Below are 14207 nucleotides of genomic sequence, written 5' to 3'. Positions count from 1 at the left end.
ACATGCACGATTTTCTGTAAACGATGTTTCCTTTATCCGAGTTTCTTAACACTTTCTTCCCCACCTATGTTGACCAAGTTTTTTTTAGCCGAGACCAGCTGTGCTGCAGCAGGTCACTCAGAATTGTAGTAATTAACTGTGTAGAAACTGTTGATCAACACGATGGAATGCAGGCGTTAGATCAACGATACAGGAAGCGACTGAAGAGACTGTGTGTACGGATATATCCGTACCAGGTCAGATAGAAACATATGAGTGGGTACGGGTATATCTGTACCTGGGAGACGATGAGTTAACAGTGGATTCGACTGTAGTCGGCTGGTTCCGCATCTATATCTGTTTGCCCGTCCATCCGTATGTCTGTGTGCTTACCATAATCTATATCTGTCTGGCCGTCCATCCGTATGTCTGTGTGGTTACCATAATCTATATCTGTCTGCCCGTCCATCCGTATGTCTGTGTGGTTACCATAATCTATATCTGTCTGGCCGTCCATCCGTATGTCTGTGTGCTTACCATAATCTATATCTGTCTGCCCGTCCATCCGTATGTCTGTGTGGTTACCATAATCTATATCTGTCTGGCCGTCCATCCGTATGTCTGTGTGGTTACCATAATCTATATCTGTCTGCCTGTCCATCCGTATGTCTGTGTGCTTACCATAATCTATATCTGTTTGCCCGTCTATCTGTATGTCTGTGTGGTTACCATAATCTATATCTGTTTGCCCGTCTATCTGTATGTCTGTGTGGTTACCATAATCTATATCTGTTTGCCCGTCTATCTGTATGTCTGTGTGGTTACCATAATCTATATCTGTTTGCCCGTCCATCTGTATGTCTGTGTGGTTACCATAATCTATATCTGTCTGCCCGTCCATCCGTATGTCTGTGTGGTTACCATAATCTATATCTGTTTGCCCGTCTATCTGTATGTCTGTGTGGTTACCATAATCTATATCTGTTTGCCCGTCTATATGTATGTCTGTGTGGTTACCATAATCTATATCTGTTTGCCTGTCCATCCGTATGTCTGTGTGGTTACCATAATCTATATCTGTTTGCTCGTCCATCCGTATGTCTGTGTGGTTACCATAATCTATATCTGTTTGCCGGTCCCCGTATGTCTGTGTGGTTACCATAATCTATATCTGTTTGCTCGTCCATCCGTATGTCTGTGTGGTTACCATAATCTATATCTGTTTGCTCGTCCATCCGTATGTCTGTGTGGTTACCATAATCTATATCTGTCTGCCCGTCCATCCGTATGTCTGTGTGCTTACCATAATCTATATCTGTTTGCCCGTCCATCCGTTTGTCTGTGTGGTTACCATAATCTATATCTGTTTGCCCGTCCATCCGTATGTCTGTGTGCTTACCATAATCTATGATTTTGACAAATCTTTTTCAGGAGCTCGCACGAAGACAGCAATGGTGCGTTTCTTTGCTGTTGTTGTTTACTTGTTCTCCCTCTGTAATCATGAAGTCTGGAGCGGTCTGCTGGCCTCGTCAAGATTCAAAATGGCTTCAGATAGACAGGTAAGTTGGTGGGTTTTTTTTGGGGGGTGGGGGGGTGGATGGTGGGGCAGACAAACATTTATTACATGCAAAACGAAAGAAAAAGCATAAAAAGATAACAAAACCTTCAGTCAATCTGTTTTGCGTTAAAGATTTAAACTGAGCATACTAGGTCTAATATCACAGGCAGCCTTGAGCAACGGCGTAACCGTCACTTATTTTTTATTGTTGGGCACTTTTTTTTAAAAATTCGAACACAACTTATTTTCATATTTTTGATTCACACAAAAAAAGAAAAAATACAATACATGTATAATAATTCGTAAATCTGCATAATAATTCGTAAATCTCCATAATAATTCGTAAATCTCCATAATAATTCGTAAATCTGTTATTGATTTCAACACACTGTATATCAAAGTAGTTCATCAATTTTAAAAGTTCAAAGTTAAACAGTTGATAACATGAATAAATGTTCATGTGAGGCTTGTTACTCTCATCACTTACTTTTTGGTGTGTGTGTGTGTGGGGGGGGTGATTGTGCGTACGTGCGTGCGTGCGTGCGTGCGTGCGTGCGTGCGTGTTGCGGTTAGGGGCTCCGCTCACATAATTATGTTATGGGCAGAATATACTTGCGCAGTTTCAGCGGCACAGACGACGCACGGCCTATTATTTATGCCGCGATAGGGATCATGACGAGTACTTGACCTGTTTTCCTTTCATGCAACGTGTAGCGGGCTGGGATAAGCTGCAGTGCGTCGTCGGTCCTGCCGAAGTTAGGCTACATATTATGTGAGCGGAGCCCCTAACTTCAGCAGGACCAACGACGCACTGCAGATTATCACAGCCCGCTACACGTTGCATGAAAGGAAAACAGGCCAAGTACTCGTCATAATCCCTATTGCGGCATAAATAATACGCCGTGCGTCGTCTGTGCCGCTGAAACTGCGCAGGTATATTCTGCCCATTAGGGGCGTACATGCAGGATGTTAACCGGCTATAAACATCCAACAAACTTGCTGTAAATCTACAGCTTTCCAGTGGTTCATGCCAACAATTCCAAGCAAGGAGCAATCTGCAGTGTGCCAGCACGTGCAGCGCTGGAGACTCATGTCAAGGCTTTGTTTTCACGTGCTCTGGACCTGACCTACTTTCTGACTGTCGCTGTGTCGTCTGTACCTCGGCTGTCCTCGACGTTGGCTCTGTTGCTTTGGGCTCGGCAGCTGGCATGTTGGTTTCCAAGGTAAGTAGTAGTAGGAGTAGGAGTAGAAGTAGTAGTAGTGGTAGTAGTAGTAGTTAGTTAGTTAGGTAGCTGTTGATTTTCGGGTCCAGCGGACCATAACAAGCCAAATCAGGACCCCAGTAGTAGTAGTAGTAGTAGTAGTAGTAGTAGTAGTAGTAGAAGTAGGAGTAGGAGTAGTGGTAGGAGTAGAAGTAGTGGTAGTAGTAGTAGCAGTAGTAGTAGTCGTCGTCGTCGTCTTAGTAGTAGTAGTAGTAGTAGTAGTACTCGTCATAAAAAAAAACTAGGCAAATGCGTTTGAGGACAGATTTTTCTGATGAGACCGTTAATCGTAAAACCAATCATATGACTAACAAGGCCATTCACTCCCCTACCTTATTCAGAAAACAGTTCGAGTTTAGATGACGTAGTGTCGATACAGTGGAACCTACAACACAGACACCCCCTAAAATCAAATTCGCAAAATCAATGTTCCTGCGATAAACTTGACAAAAAATCAGAACAAAACAAAACATGTTCTGCGCGTCAGTTATACACACAATCAAATCTGCATCCAAAACAGTCAGTTTTGTTCACGTATCTTATCAAATAATGACATTACGGCATGCTGAATGGTGTAGGTGTTATTCTTCTGAGTAGCCGTAAAAGGCGGTTTTTGAGGCCGTTTTGGTTGGCAATGAGACACAAATCGGTACGTTTCAGTAACTACTCAACGCATTGTCTTCAAACTTTCGATGATTTGTGCTAACACATGTCATAAAGTACGTACGGAATTTTAAGTCATTTGAGACATTAGGTTTGCTGTTATTTGACATGCCAGAAATAGTTCTTAAATTGACGGTAGGCCTTTGATCGTTCTGTGTAATGACATGCTAAACATGTTTCGGTTTACTTGTTCTGATTGTTTGTCAATTTTAACGCGGGAACCTTGATTTTGCGATTTTGATTTTAAGGGATGTCTATGTTGTAGGTTCCACTGTATAGACACCACATCATGTTAACTCAATCGATTTTCTGAATTAGGTAGGGGAATGAATGGCCGTTTTAGTCATATACTTGGTTTTACAATCAACAGCCTCATCAGAAAGATTTGCCTCAAAAACATCTGCCTATTTTTAATTTTTATGAAGGGTACTATAGAACACTGTATTACTGTGTTGCAGATCTCGACGCTGTCAAGCAGCTTGTCTGATGTCGTCACACCGCCGCCCGGAGCAGTCTTGGTTGAACCACCAGACATCATTGACTTTCCTTCACTGACAACCACAAACACAACCACTACAGCACCACGTACCACAACAACACTGCCTACCACAACATATCCAGCAACATCAACCACACCCAAACCAGCAACCCCACCAACCACAACAACCAAACCAACCACAACAACCCCACCAACCTCAACAACCCCACAAACCTCAACATCACCACCCACCTCAACAACCACAACAACCCCACCAACCACAACAACACCACCAACCTCAACAACCCCACCAACCTCAACAACCCCACCAACCTCAACAACCCCACCAACCACAACAACCCCACCAACCACAACAACCCCACCAACCTCAACAACCCCACAAACCTCAACATCACCACCCACCTCAACAACCACAACAACCCCACCAACCACAACAACACCACCAACCTCAACCTCTCCAACTACAACAGCATCACCAACCACAACGTATCCAACCACCACAAGTCCAAGAAGAACAACCACAACAACAACCACTGCTGCCATTGAAACCACCACCACTTCTACTGCCACCACCACCATCGCAACAACATCAACAACGACTGCGACCACAACACCACTGCAGCCACGTGAGTATAGACGGCTGCATTTAAACGCAATTAAGGATTGGAGAGGGGGGGGGGGGGTAAGAAAAGGAGAGAGGAGGGGGGGGTGAGGGAGCTGGGGGTCAGAACTGGTGATGGGGTGGTGGTGTGGGAATGGGAAGGAGGGTAGTGGGTTGACAGTCAGATTTGCAAACTTGCTGAAAAGTATCGGGCCCGACCAGGAAGGAGTTGACTTACGAGTCTAGAAACAGTTTACATTTCAACATTGTCCCTCCGGACCTCCACACACGTGTTCCGTCTGTGCCTCAGATCCTTATTGCCGTTGCTGCAGAAACCATTGTACTGCAACCGTCCTCAAAAGCAGTCATGACGTCATTGTCTGTTTCGCAGTGCTCAACCCTGAGGTACTTCTTCATGTTTGTAACCATATGATGGTTTGAGGATGGCATATCTGGCGAATACAGCGGATGGTTAACGATCTCCAAGCCGCATTAAAGATTTGTGGCTATGGAAACCAAGGACTTTCGGGCAGGGTCGGTGTCTTGACACCATCCCTTTCCGGAGCGTTCCTTGGTGCTTAGCCTTAATATGCTCTTTGTTGACTCGGAAGTATGAAAGAGAATTCACCGGTTACTGTCTCATCTTTTGGAACTAAGTCCAGCAGGAAATACCCCTCTGCGTCCAATAAAAGAGATACCATCACCTTTTTTAGGGAAAAAGACCCTGACCTTCTTTAGGTGGGTATAACCTTGATGTCCCTACTGCACGAACGGTTGATTGGTTTCATGCTGAAAGTGATGTACCCTAGTCTCATCATCAGAAACAAATCGGGACATAAAATCCTCTCGATCTGCCTCAAATAAGCGTAAAATGTCGCGTGCCATGTTCAATCTAAAGTGCTTCTGTTCTGGTGTACAAGTTTGAGGACCTACCTTGCTTAAACTGTCTTCATGAACAGTTTTCTGCACAGAATACTTCAAACTCTTTCATGTGAGATGCCAAGTGTATCAGGAATGTAATAGGTGCCCATTGGTTAAATTTGCATCACCAGCGCGCAGACAGCATCAACGGTTTCTGGAGTTGTGACCGTTGTTGGTTTTCCAAACCGTTTGTCATCTTAAACGGTTTTCCTTCCAAGCCTGAATTCCGCTGACCACATTATTACTGTGGTCTATGAAGGGGGATCCCTGCCGAACGTTTACGTCAGGTCATTATGAATTTCCAGTAGGCTAAATATTTTTCTTTGCAGATATTGGATCACTGAGTTTTGTTAGCTTTAGAGAATGTTGGGTTAACAGTGGGGTATGGTACTTTGAGAAACCAAGGCACACAAACTAACCGGTGAAAATACGTATTATTTTCGGAGGAAGCATGCTGGGTATTTTCGTGTTTCTATAACCCACCGAACTCTGACATGGATTACATGATCTTTTCCGTGCGCACTTGGTCTTGTGCCTGCGTGTACACACGAAGGGGGATAAGGCACTAACAGGTCTGCACATCAGTTGACCTGGGAAATTGGAAAAAAATTCACCTTAACCCACCAGGCGCGGCCGGGACTCGAATCCACGACCTTCCGCCATTGCGCCCGTCTGGTCTTCTTTCTTCTGCTTGTGTTGTCCTGTCTATTTGTTTGTTCGATTGTTCGCTGGTTTGTTTATTTAAAGGTTCGTGTGGAACCCCAAAGAACCAGTTTTTGGCACATTTATGGTACATAAAATAACGCTCTCCATGCCACATAATGTTATTTTTTCTCTCATATATTTGTGTGTGTGTGAGATGTTCTTGTCATCTCTATTAATTCTGACGAGGAGTTTTTTCTGTTGTAGAATGTTCTCCGCCGCCGCTGATCGACCGAACAACAGTGGCACACAATGTGACGTCATCCAGTGACGTAGCTCACTACATCTGCAGCGTCAGCACAGATGTGTACGTCAGAGGAACTACTGAGACCACGTGCGTCAATGGTAACGACTGGAACAATCCGACCATACTTTGCGCACGTAAGTTTGACTGTTAATGTTGTCATCTCAAGACAAGTAATAAACAAACAAAAAATGCCGAAAATGCACTCAGTACGCTTGAACATTATAAGATGTTTTGGTGGCATATCAAACCGAGCGTTAACTGGGCGAGAAACGTCCGCCCGTGCCCCTCGGGAGATATCGACGTAACATTACAAAGGCTCAGTGACCTCGATCGCTCCACAAGCTGCAGCGCTGGTGTAGTGTACAGACCTTTTCTTCTTCTTTAAAAACAATCTCAGCCACAGTTCAAACTGGGTCAAAGCTTTCGCTGTCTCAGTCTGGCTTGTTGCCAGACCAGCGTTTTTGTTTGTCCGAGGGGAGCATAATTATTGTCTTCTGTTTCATCTGTTCGATCTGAGCCGAAGGCCGAGATTGAGAAGATGTAAAAGAAGGCAATAATTATGGTCCCTGCACAATCCTGACGTCATTTTTTACTCTAATGGATAGACATTTTGGTAATGCAATCTTATACTCATTCCGGATTATTGCATTGCATTTCATAATATCCCAAATCATATTTTCCCAATTATTATTCAGATAGTTGTCTTTGATGTCGACGTCATATTTGTTTGTTTCATCAAAGGCAATGCTGCATTGTGGGGACCTAGCTCATATTCCCATTAAATTGATTGAAATTTAAGTTAATTAATCTGCGATTCAGTCCGGATTTTTCGATTGCAAATGAGCTTGGAAGCTTAACAGATAGATAATTAGTTTATTCATTGAACATCTCAAAAATCAAATTGTCATTTGAGATTTCAAGAACTGATTCAAAGATGATTTGTAAGTATTCTATATCATTCACTGGCTCCAAACATGTATGATTTGTCATTTTGAATCTGAAAATGTGCTCAAAATGATAGAACATCGTTTTATGTATAATATATACTGTCCTAGTGGCCTAGTGGTACGGCGTCCGCCCAGTGAGCGGGAGGTCGTGGGTTTGAACCCCTGCCGGGTCATACCTAAGACTTTAGAATTGGCAATCTAGTGGCTGCTCCGCCTGGCGTCTGGCATTATGGGGTTAGTGCTAGGACTGGTTGGTCCGGTGTCAGAATAATGTGACTGGGTGAGACATGAAGCCTGTGCTGCGACTTCTGTCTTGTGTGTGGCGCACGTTAAATGTAAAAGCAGCACCGCCCTGACATCACCCTTCGTGGTGGACTGGGCGTTAAGCAAACAAACAAACAAATATACTGTCCTATGCGTTCATGTTTCGTCGAGACCAGCTGGACCCGTCTCGGCCGTCTTACTAGTCTTGATGATGGCTTATTCTGACAGAAAAAGTTCAAAGATTTTTTTTAAAGTTTGAGAAAATGTTGCATGTCGGGAGATTTGAAACCGGGACCCAACGTAACGAATTGATGATGAGTGTTGACTTTTTTTAAATTCTTTATTTTTTTTTAAAGTTTCAGGCCTACAGATTGAATACATGTTTTGATATCGCTTCACATGACTTTGTTATCACGAGCAGTAGAAATTTACATATGAGGCCTTCAGAGGTCTGCATTGTACTTGCCTCGTCAAAACAACGGGCCCTACTTCTAGACTGAAAACACAATCGCTGTTAAAGAGATACAACACCGATGTAAATAAACAAACTAACCAAGGCGTTTCTTTTTGACCCTCTCTTTTGAAATCTCTAACGTCAGAAGCCAAACAAAGCGCGAAAAGACGTTATAACGTAAACAATGGCGTCACGTACAATAAAGTTCACTCCTTATGCATGTGTCCCGAGGAAGTGACAAAGAATTTCCAGGACGAAATTTGTCTCGGTGACTTCAACATACCAGCAGTAAAAATTTAATCGTAAGGTCACCGCCAGGCTATGCATGTATCGGTGTGGTATATCATTATTATTTCAACTTCAACCTCCCGTACCTGTTTTTCAGCCACCACTTGCTGGTACGAACACTGGCACTGGGGCCGAGTCTACAAAGGGACGGTCAGCGAGACGAAGAAAGGCGTAACATGCCAGCAATGGAGCCTTAACACTCCCATCAAGAAAAACAACATGTACGACGATGACACCTTGTATCGCTCAGACAATGACGACAAAGCGCAGGCTAGTAACTACTGTCGAGCTTTTCAGGACGGTTATACATTTACCTGGTGTTACAAGGAGAGGTGGTCTATTCCAAACTGGGATGAGTGTGATGTACCAACATGTAACGTCGTCGCTGGGACACGACAGCCTTAGAAAATAATACCAATGATAATACCAAATAATACCAATAATACCGTCGTCGTCGTCATCATCATCATCATCATAATCATCATCATCATCATCATCATCATCATCATCATCATCATCATCATCATCATCATCATCATCATCATCATCATCAATGTCGGTACCCCCCGCGGGTTAGGGGGAGTCCCATATTGGTTGGGACTAGAAAGAATTTACCCGATGCTAACCAGCATGTCGTAAGAGGCGACTAACGGTTCTGTTTCTTCTCTTCTTTTGTCTTATTTCTGCCTTACCAGTCCTTTCACCTATATTTCCTTCCAAGAAAACTCTCCCTACTATTCCCTGCAGTTTTCCAATTCTTTTCTTGTTGTCTTATTTCTACCTGACTGGATCCATCACCTTTATTTCACTTACCAAAAGTCTTCTTTTCCACATCCTTATTTCTCTGCACCCCGCATGTCGTATGAGGCGACTAACGGATTCTGTTTCTCCTTTTACCCTTGTTAAGTGGTTCTTGAATAGAATACAGTCAATGTTTGTAAAGATTTTAGTCAAGCAGTATGTAAGAAATGTTTAGTCCTTTGTACTGGAAACTTGCATTCTCCCAGTAAGGTCATATATTGTACTACGTTGCAAGCCCCTGGAGCAATTTTTTGATTAGTGCTTTCGTGAACAAGAAACACTTAACAAGTGGCTCTATCCCATCTCCCCCCCCCTTTCCCCTATCCTATCTCCCCCCTTTCCCTCGTCGCGATATAACCGTCGTGGTTGAAAACGACGTGAAACACCAAATAAAGAAAGAAAGATCAATGTCGGGTAGCACTGGTGTCAGATGATACAACGAAAGCACTTGTATTGGAAAAGAGCGAGTGCGCACACACCTGGAGTGTGCTAACAGCCTCCATGTTGTATTCATGTGCCTGTGGCCCTCTTTTCGATTGGAACATGTTCTTCTTATCCTCAATTCTATTGAAATCATCAATGGGTTATTCTGGGAAATCGTTCACGGGAAGCACTCGATAATTATGCAACCCTTTGATTAATTCAATATTCCATACATCACTCAAAAGTTTTGGAATGAAGAAAAATGACAAAAATATGTTTTAACGAAGGAGCACAACAAGATGAACTTATACATGTGCTCTTTGAGACAAAATAATGAATTGGCGGACGATATTGTAAATTCTTAATTCAAACCAATCAAAACAACAATAACAAGAATGACGAGAACAAAAGTAGTACTTCAACAACAACAACAACAGCACATGGAAAATGGACTATTACATATGTAAATAGAGAAACAGAGAGAGAGAGAGAGAGAGAGAAAATGCATCCACTATACATAACAATGCACATTCTAACCAAAAGATAACAATTCATTCATTCTTAACCAAATCGTTTACTGTCTAAAATAAATCTCTGAATCTGATAAAACATCGCTTTGTTTTCGGTGAGTGACTTGTCGCTGTTGCCGTACATAACACAGAAAACAAAAATATCATTATAATCAGGCAAAATCTTGATAGTGGTCGCTCTGACATTCTCATATAATGGACAATCAAATGAAAAGTGTTCGCAATGTTGGAAATGAAAACCGCACCTGCACGAAGTGTCATTTGTCAAATGTCTCTTGGAAAATATCTCCATTTAAATCACTAATCTCTATGTTATATGAAGTCTTATATCGCGCGCGTATCTCCAGACTCGGACTCAAGGCGCAGGGATCTATTTATGTCGTGTGAGATGGAATTTTTTTCACAATACATCACGCATTCACATCGACCAGCAGATCGCAGCCATTTCGGCGCATATCCTACTTTTCACGGCCTATTATTCCAAGTCACACGGGTGTTTTGGTGGACATTTTTATCTATGCCTATACAATTTTGCCAGGAAAGACCCTTTTGTCAATCGTAGGATTTTTAACGTACACACCCCAATGTAGTGTAATCTCTAATCTTAATTTGCAATGAATAATTTCAGCTGTTCGGTCATTTGAGTAATAGAACGGGGGAGTAACAGGGTCATCTCTAGACAAACATTTTTTGAAAGAACCAACAGAACTTGTTTGTTTTAAACTGTCAGGAATTTCATTCCATAAGACTGAAGAAGGGAAATAGGAATGTTTATACAACTCAGTTCTGCAGCGTGAAATTTGTCTATCAAATGGTTTACGTCGGTGATAGGGATTCCCTGCCGAAATGAGAGGTGGAAGATAACCAAGCAAATAAACTGGCACCATACCATTTACTAATTTACACTATAAAATCAATTTATGTCTTCTACGCCGCTCTTGTAATGTTATAAAACCTGATTCGACATACAGCTTTTGATGGCTCGTGCCTCGGACAGCCCCGATTATTGTTCTTATGGCATAAAGGAACAACTTCTCCATTTCAGCTGCCAGCATTGCATTGCATCGTGTTTTGGTTATTTTATGTTTTGTGTGTGTCTTTTGGTTATTTTATGTTTTGTGTGTGTCTTTTGGTTATTTATGTTTTGTGTGTGTCTTTTGGTTATTTGTGACCCTCCACCACGAAATGAGTCGCATGTCACCTCGCGCGGTTCTGCGCTAGGCTTAATATAAGTTCGGGGAGTGTCTGGTAACAGTGTGAGGGTCACCTTAGTCACAGGCTTATAACTCAAACAGTTTTCGCTCTTTTCTAAAACGGTTTTCACCACTGGATAGCGCATGAAAAACTCTTTAGGAAAATGTAAAAATATGAAAATCATGCAAAGGTGACATGCGACTCATTCCGTGGTGGAGGGTCACATTTATGTTTTGTGTGTGTGTTTTGGTTATTTTATGTTTTGTGTGTGTCTTTTCTTCTTTTGTTTGTTTCTTCTTTTTTTTCCTCCTGATCTTTGCGTGTTTGTTCTTGTTGATTTCCGCTACCTGTATATTTTGGCTTATGATCTGACAAACTTATTCATTATGTACTGTACATGTAATATGTATCATTGAAGGATTGACCTATTGGTAATTAGTTTTGCATATCATAGCAGTATTTTCTGGAGCGCCATTGACTATTTTAGTACTTTAAAAACATCCTTTTGCGTCATATGATTTCACGAGTACAAAAACTATATGATACAGAAAGCGAAGATTAAGCCTCACATTTCTTATCTAATTGTTCGTACAGTTCACCATGATCGATTTTTTTCTCCAAAATTCTACACTTTGATGTCAGTTGTTTTTCTTCACGAAAACAGTTTCATTAAAAAAAATATGTTACACAAAATAATGTTCTATCAAATTGTTTGTATATGTGTTAATACTTGTGTGCAGATGTGTGTGTAGTCATGTATTTAATTTAGAGTAAGCCACCTTTTGGGCGTTGGTTGGATGAAAAAAAGCACAAATGTATGCTTTCGCCACTAGCTTTGTAAATAAACTTTCAGCTTATATTATTCATTCATAATATTGTCTGGAAAAATGGGCACCTTGAAGGATACTTAGACACACACACACACACACACAGAAACACACACACACACACACACACACACACACACACACACACAGAAACACACACACACACACACGCACACACACACAGACACACACACACACACACACAAACACACACACACACACACAAACACACACACACACACACACACACACACACACACACACACACACCACGACCCTCATCTCGATTCCCCCTCTATGTTAAAACATTTAGTCAAAACTTGACTAAATGTAAAAAGCAACAAAGTTTGACGGCTCCCTGTGAAAAGTTGGACATTGTTTGATAAACTTAAACCGCAGATCGTGTCACAAATCCGCCGTGTTGAAATGAGTGTTTATTTTCTGTTATTGAAAATGATGACTGACCCCCCGCGGGTTAGGGGGAGTCCCATATTGGTTGGGACTAGAAAGAATTTACCCGATGCTACCCAGCATGTCGTAAGAGGCGACTAACGGTTCTGTTTCTTCTCTTCTTTTGTCTTATTTCTGCCTTACCAGTCCTTTCACCTATATTTCCTTCCAAGAAAACTCTCCCTACTATTCCCTGCAGTTTTCCAATTCTTTTCTTGTTGTCTTATTTCTACCTGACTGGATCCATCACCTTTATTTCACTTACCAAAAGTCTTCTTTTCCACATCCTTATTTCTCTGCACCCCGCATGTCATATGAGGCGACTAACGGATTCTGTTTCTCCTTTAACCCTTGTTAAGTGGTTCTTGTATAGAATATAGTCAATGTTTGTAAAGATTTTAGTCAAGCAGTATGTAAGAAATGTTTAGTCCTTTGTACTGGAAACTTGCATTCTCCCAGTAAGGTCATATATTGTACTACGTTGCAAGCCCCTGGAGCAATTTTTTGATTAGTGCTTTTGTGAACAAGAAACACTTAACAAGTGGCTCTATCCCATCTCCCCCTTTTCCCCCATCCCATCTCCCCCCTTTCCCTCGTCGCGATATAACCTTGAATGGTTGAAAACGACGTTAAACACCAAATAAAGAAAGAAAGAATGATGACTGTACAACCAATTAAATCAAATGAAGCGTATATTTGTTGAAATTTTATTAGAACAATGTGAATACTACTAAAAAATTACAGAGTTGACAGCTGCATATTGTCACAAAACGTTCAGCTTTTGATGAGAGTGAACCCTCACATGTGTCTGAGAACAACTTGGTTTATGTCTGAGTGTAGGGGTGGCCTTATCACACGACTAAGCCAGGTTTATGTCTGAGTGTAGGGGTGGCCTTATCACACGACTAAGCCAAGTGTATGTCTGAGTGTAGGGGTGGCCTTATCACACGACTAAGCCAGCTTTATGTCTGAGTGTAGGGGTGGCCTTATCACACGACTAAGCCAGGTTTATGTCTGAGTGTAGGGGTGGCCTTATCACACGACTAAGCCAGGTTTATGTCTGAGTGTAGGGGTGGCCTTATCACACGACAAAGCCAGCTTTATGTCTGAGTGTAGGGGTGGCCTTATCACACGACAAAGCCAGCTTTATGTCTGAGTGTAGGGGTGGCCTTATCACACGACTAAGCCAGGTTTATGTCTGAGTGTAGGGGTGGCCTTATCACACGACAAAGCCAGCTTTATGTCTGAGTGTAGGGGTGGCCTTATCACACGACAAAGCCAGGTTTATGTCTGAGTGTAGGGGTGGCCTTATCACACGACTAAGCCAGGTTTATGTCTGAGTGTAGGGGTGGCCTTATCACACGACTAAGCCAGGTTTATGTCCGAGTGTAGGGGTGGCCTTATCACACGACAAAGCCAGCTTTATGTCTGAGTGTAGGGGTGGCCTTATCACACGACAAAGCCAGGTTTATGTCTGATCGTAGGGGTGGCCTTATCACACGACAAAGCCAGGTTTATGTCTGATTGTAGGGGTGGCCTTATCACACGACTAAGCCAAGTTTATGTCTGAATGTAGGGGTGGCCTTATCACACGACT

Source organism: Littorina saxatilis, linkage group LG7 (assembly GCF_037325665.1).
Source record: "Littorina saxatilis isolate snail1 linkage group LG7, US_GU_Lsax_2.0, whole genome shotgun sequence".
NCBI classification, from domain to species: domain Eukaryota; kingdom Metazoa; phylum Mollusca; class Gastropoda; order Littorinimorpha; family Littorinidae; genus Littorina; species Littorina saxatilis.
This window is presented reverse-complemented; position numbering follows the sequence as displayed.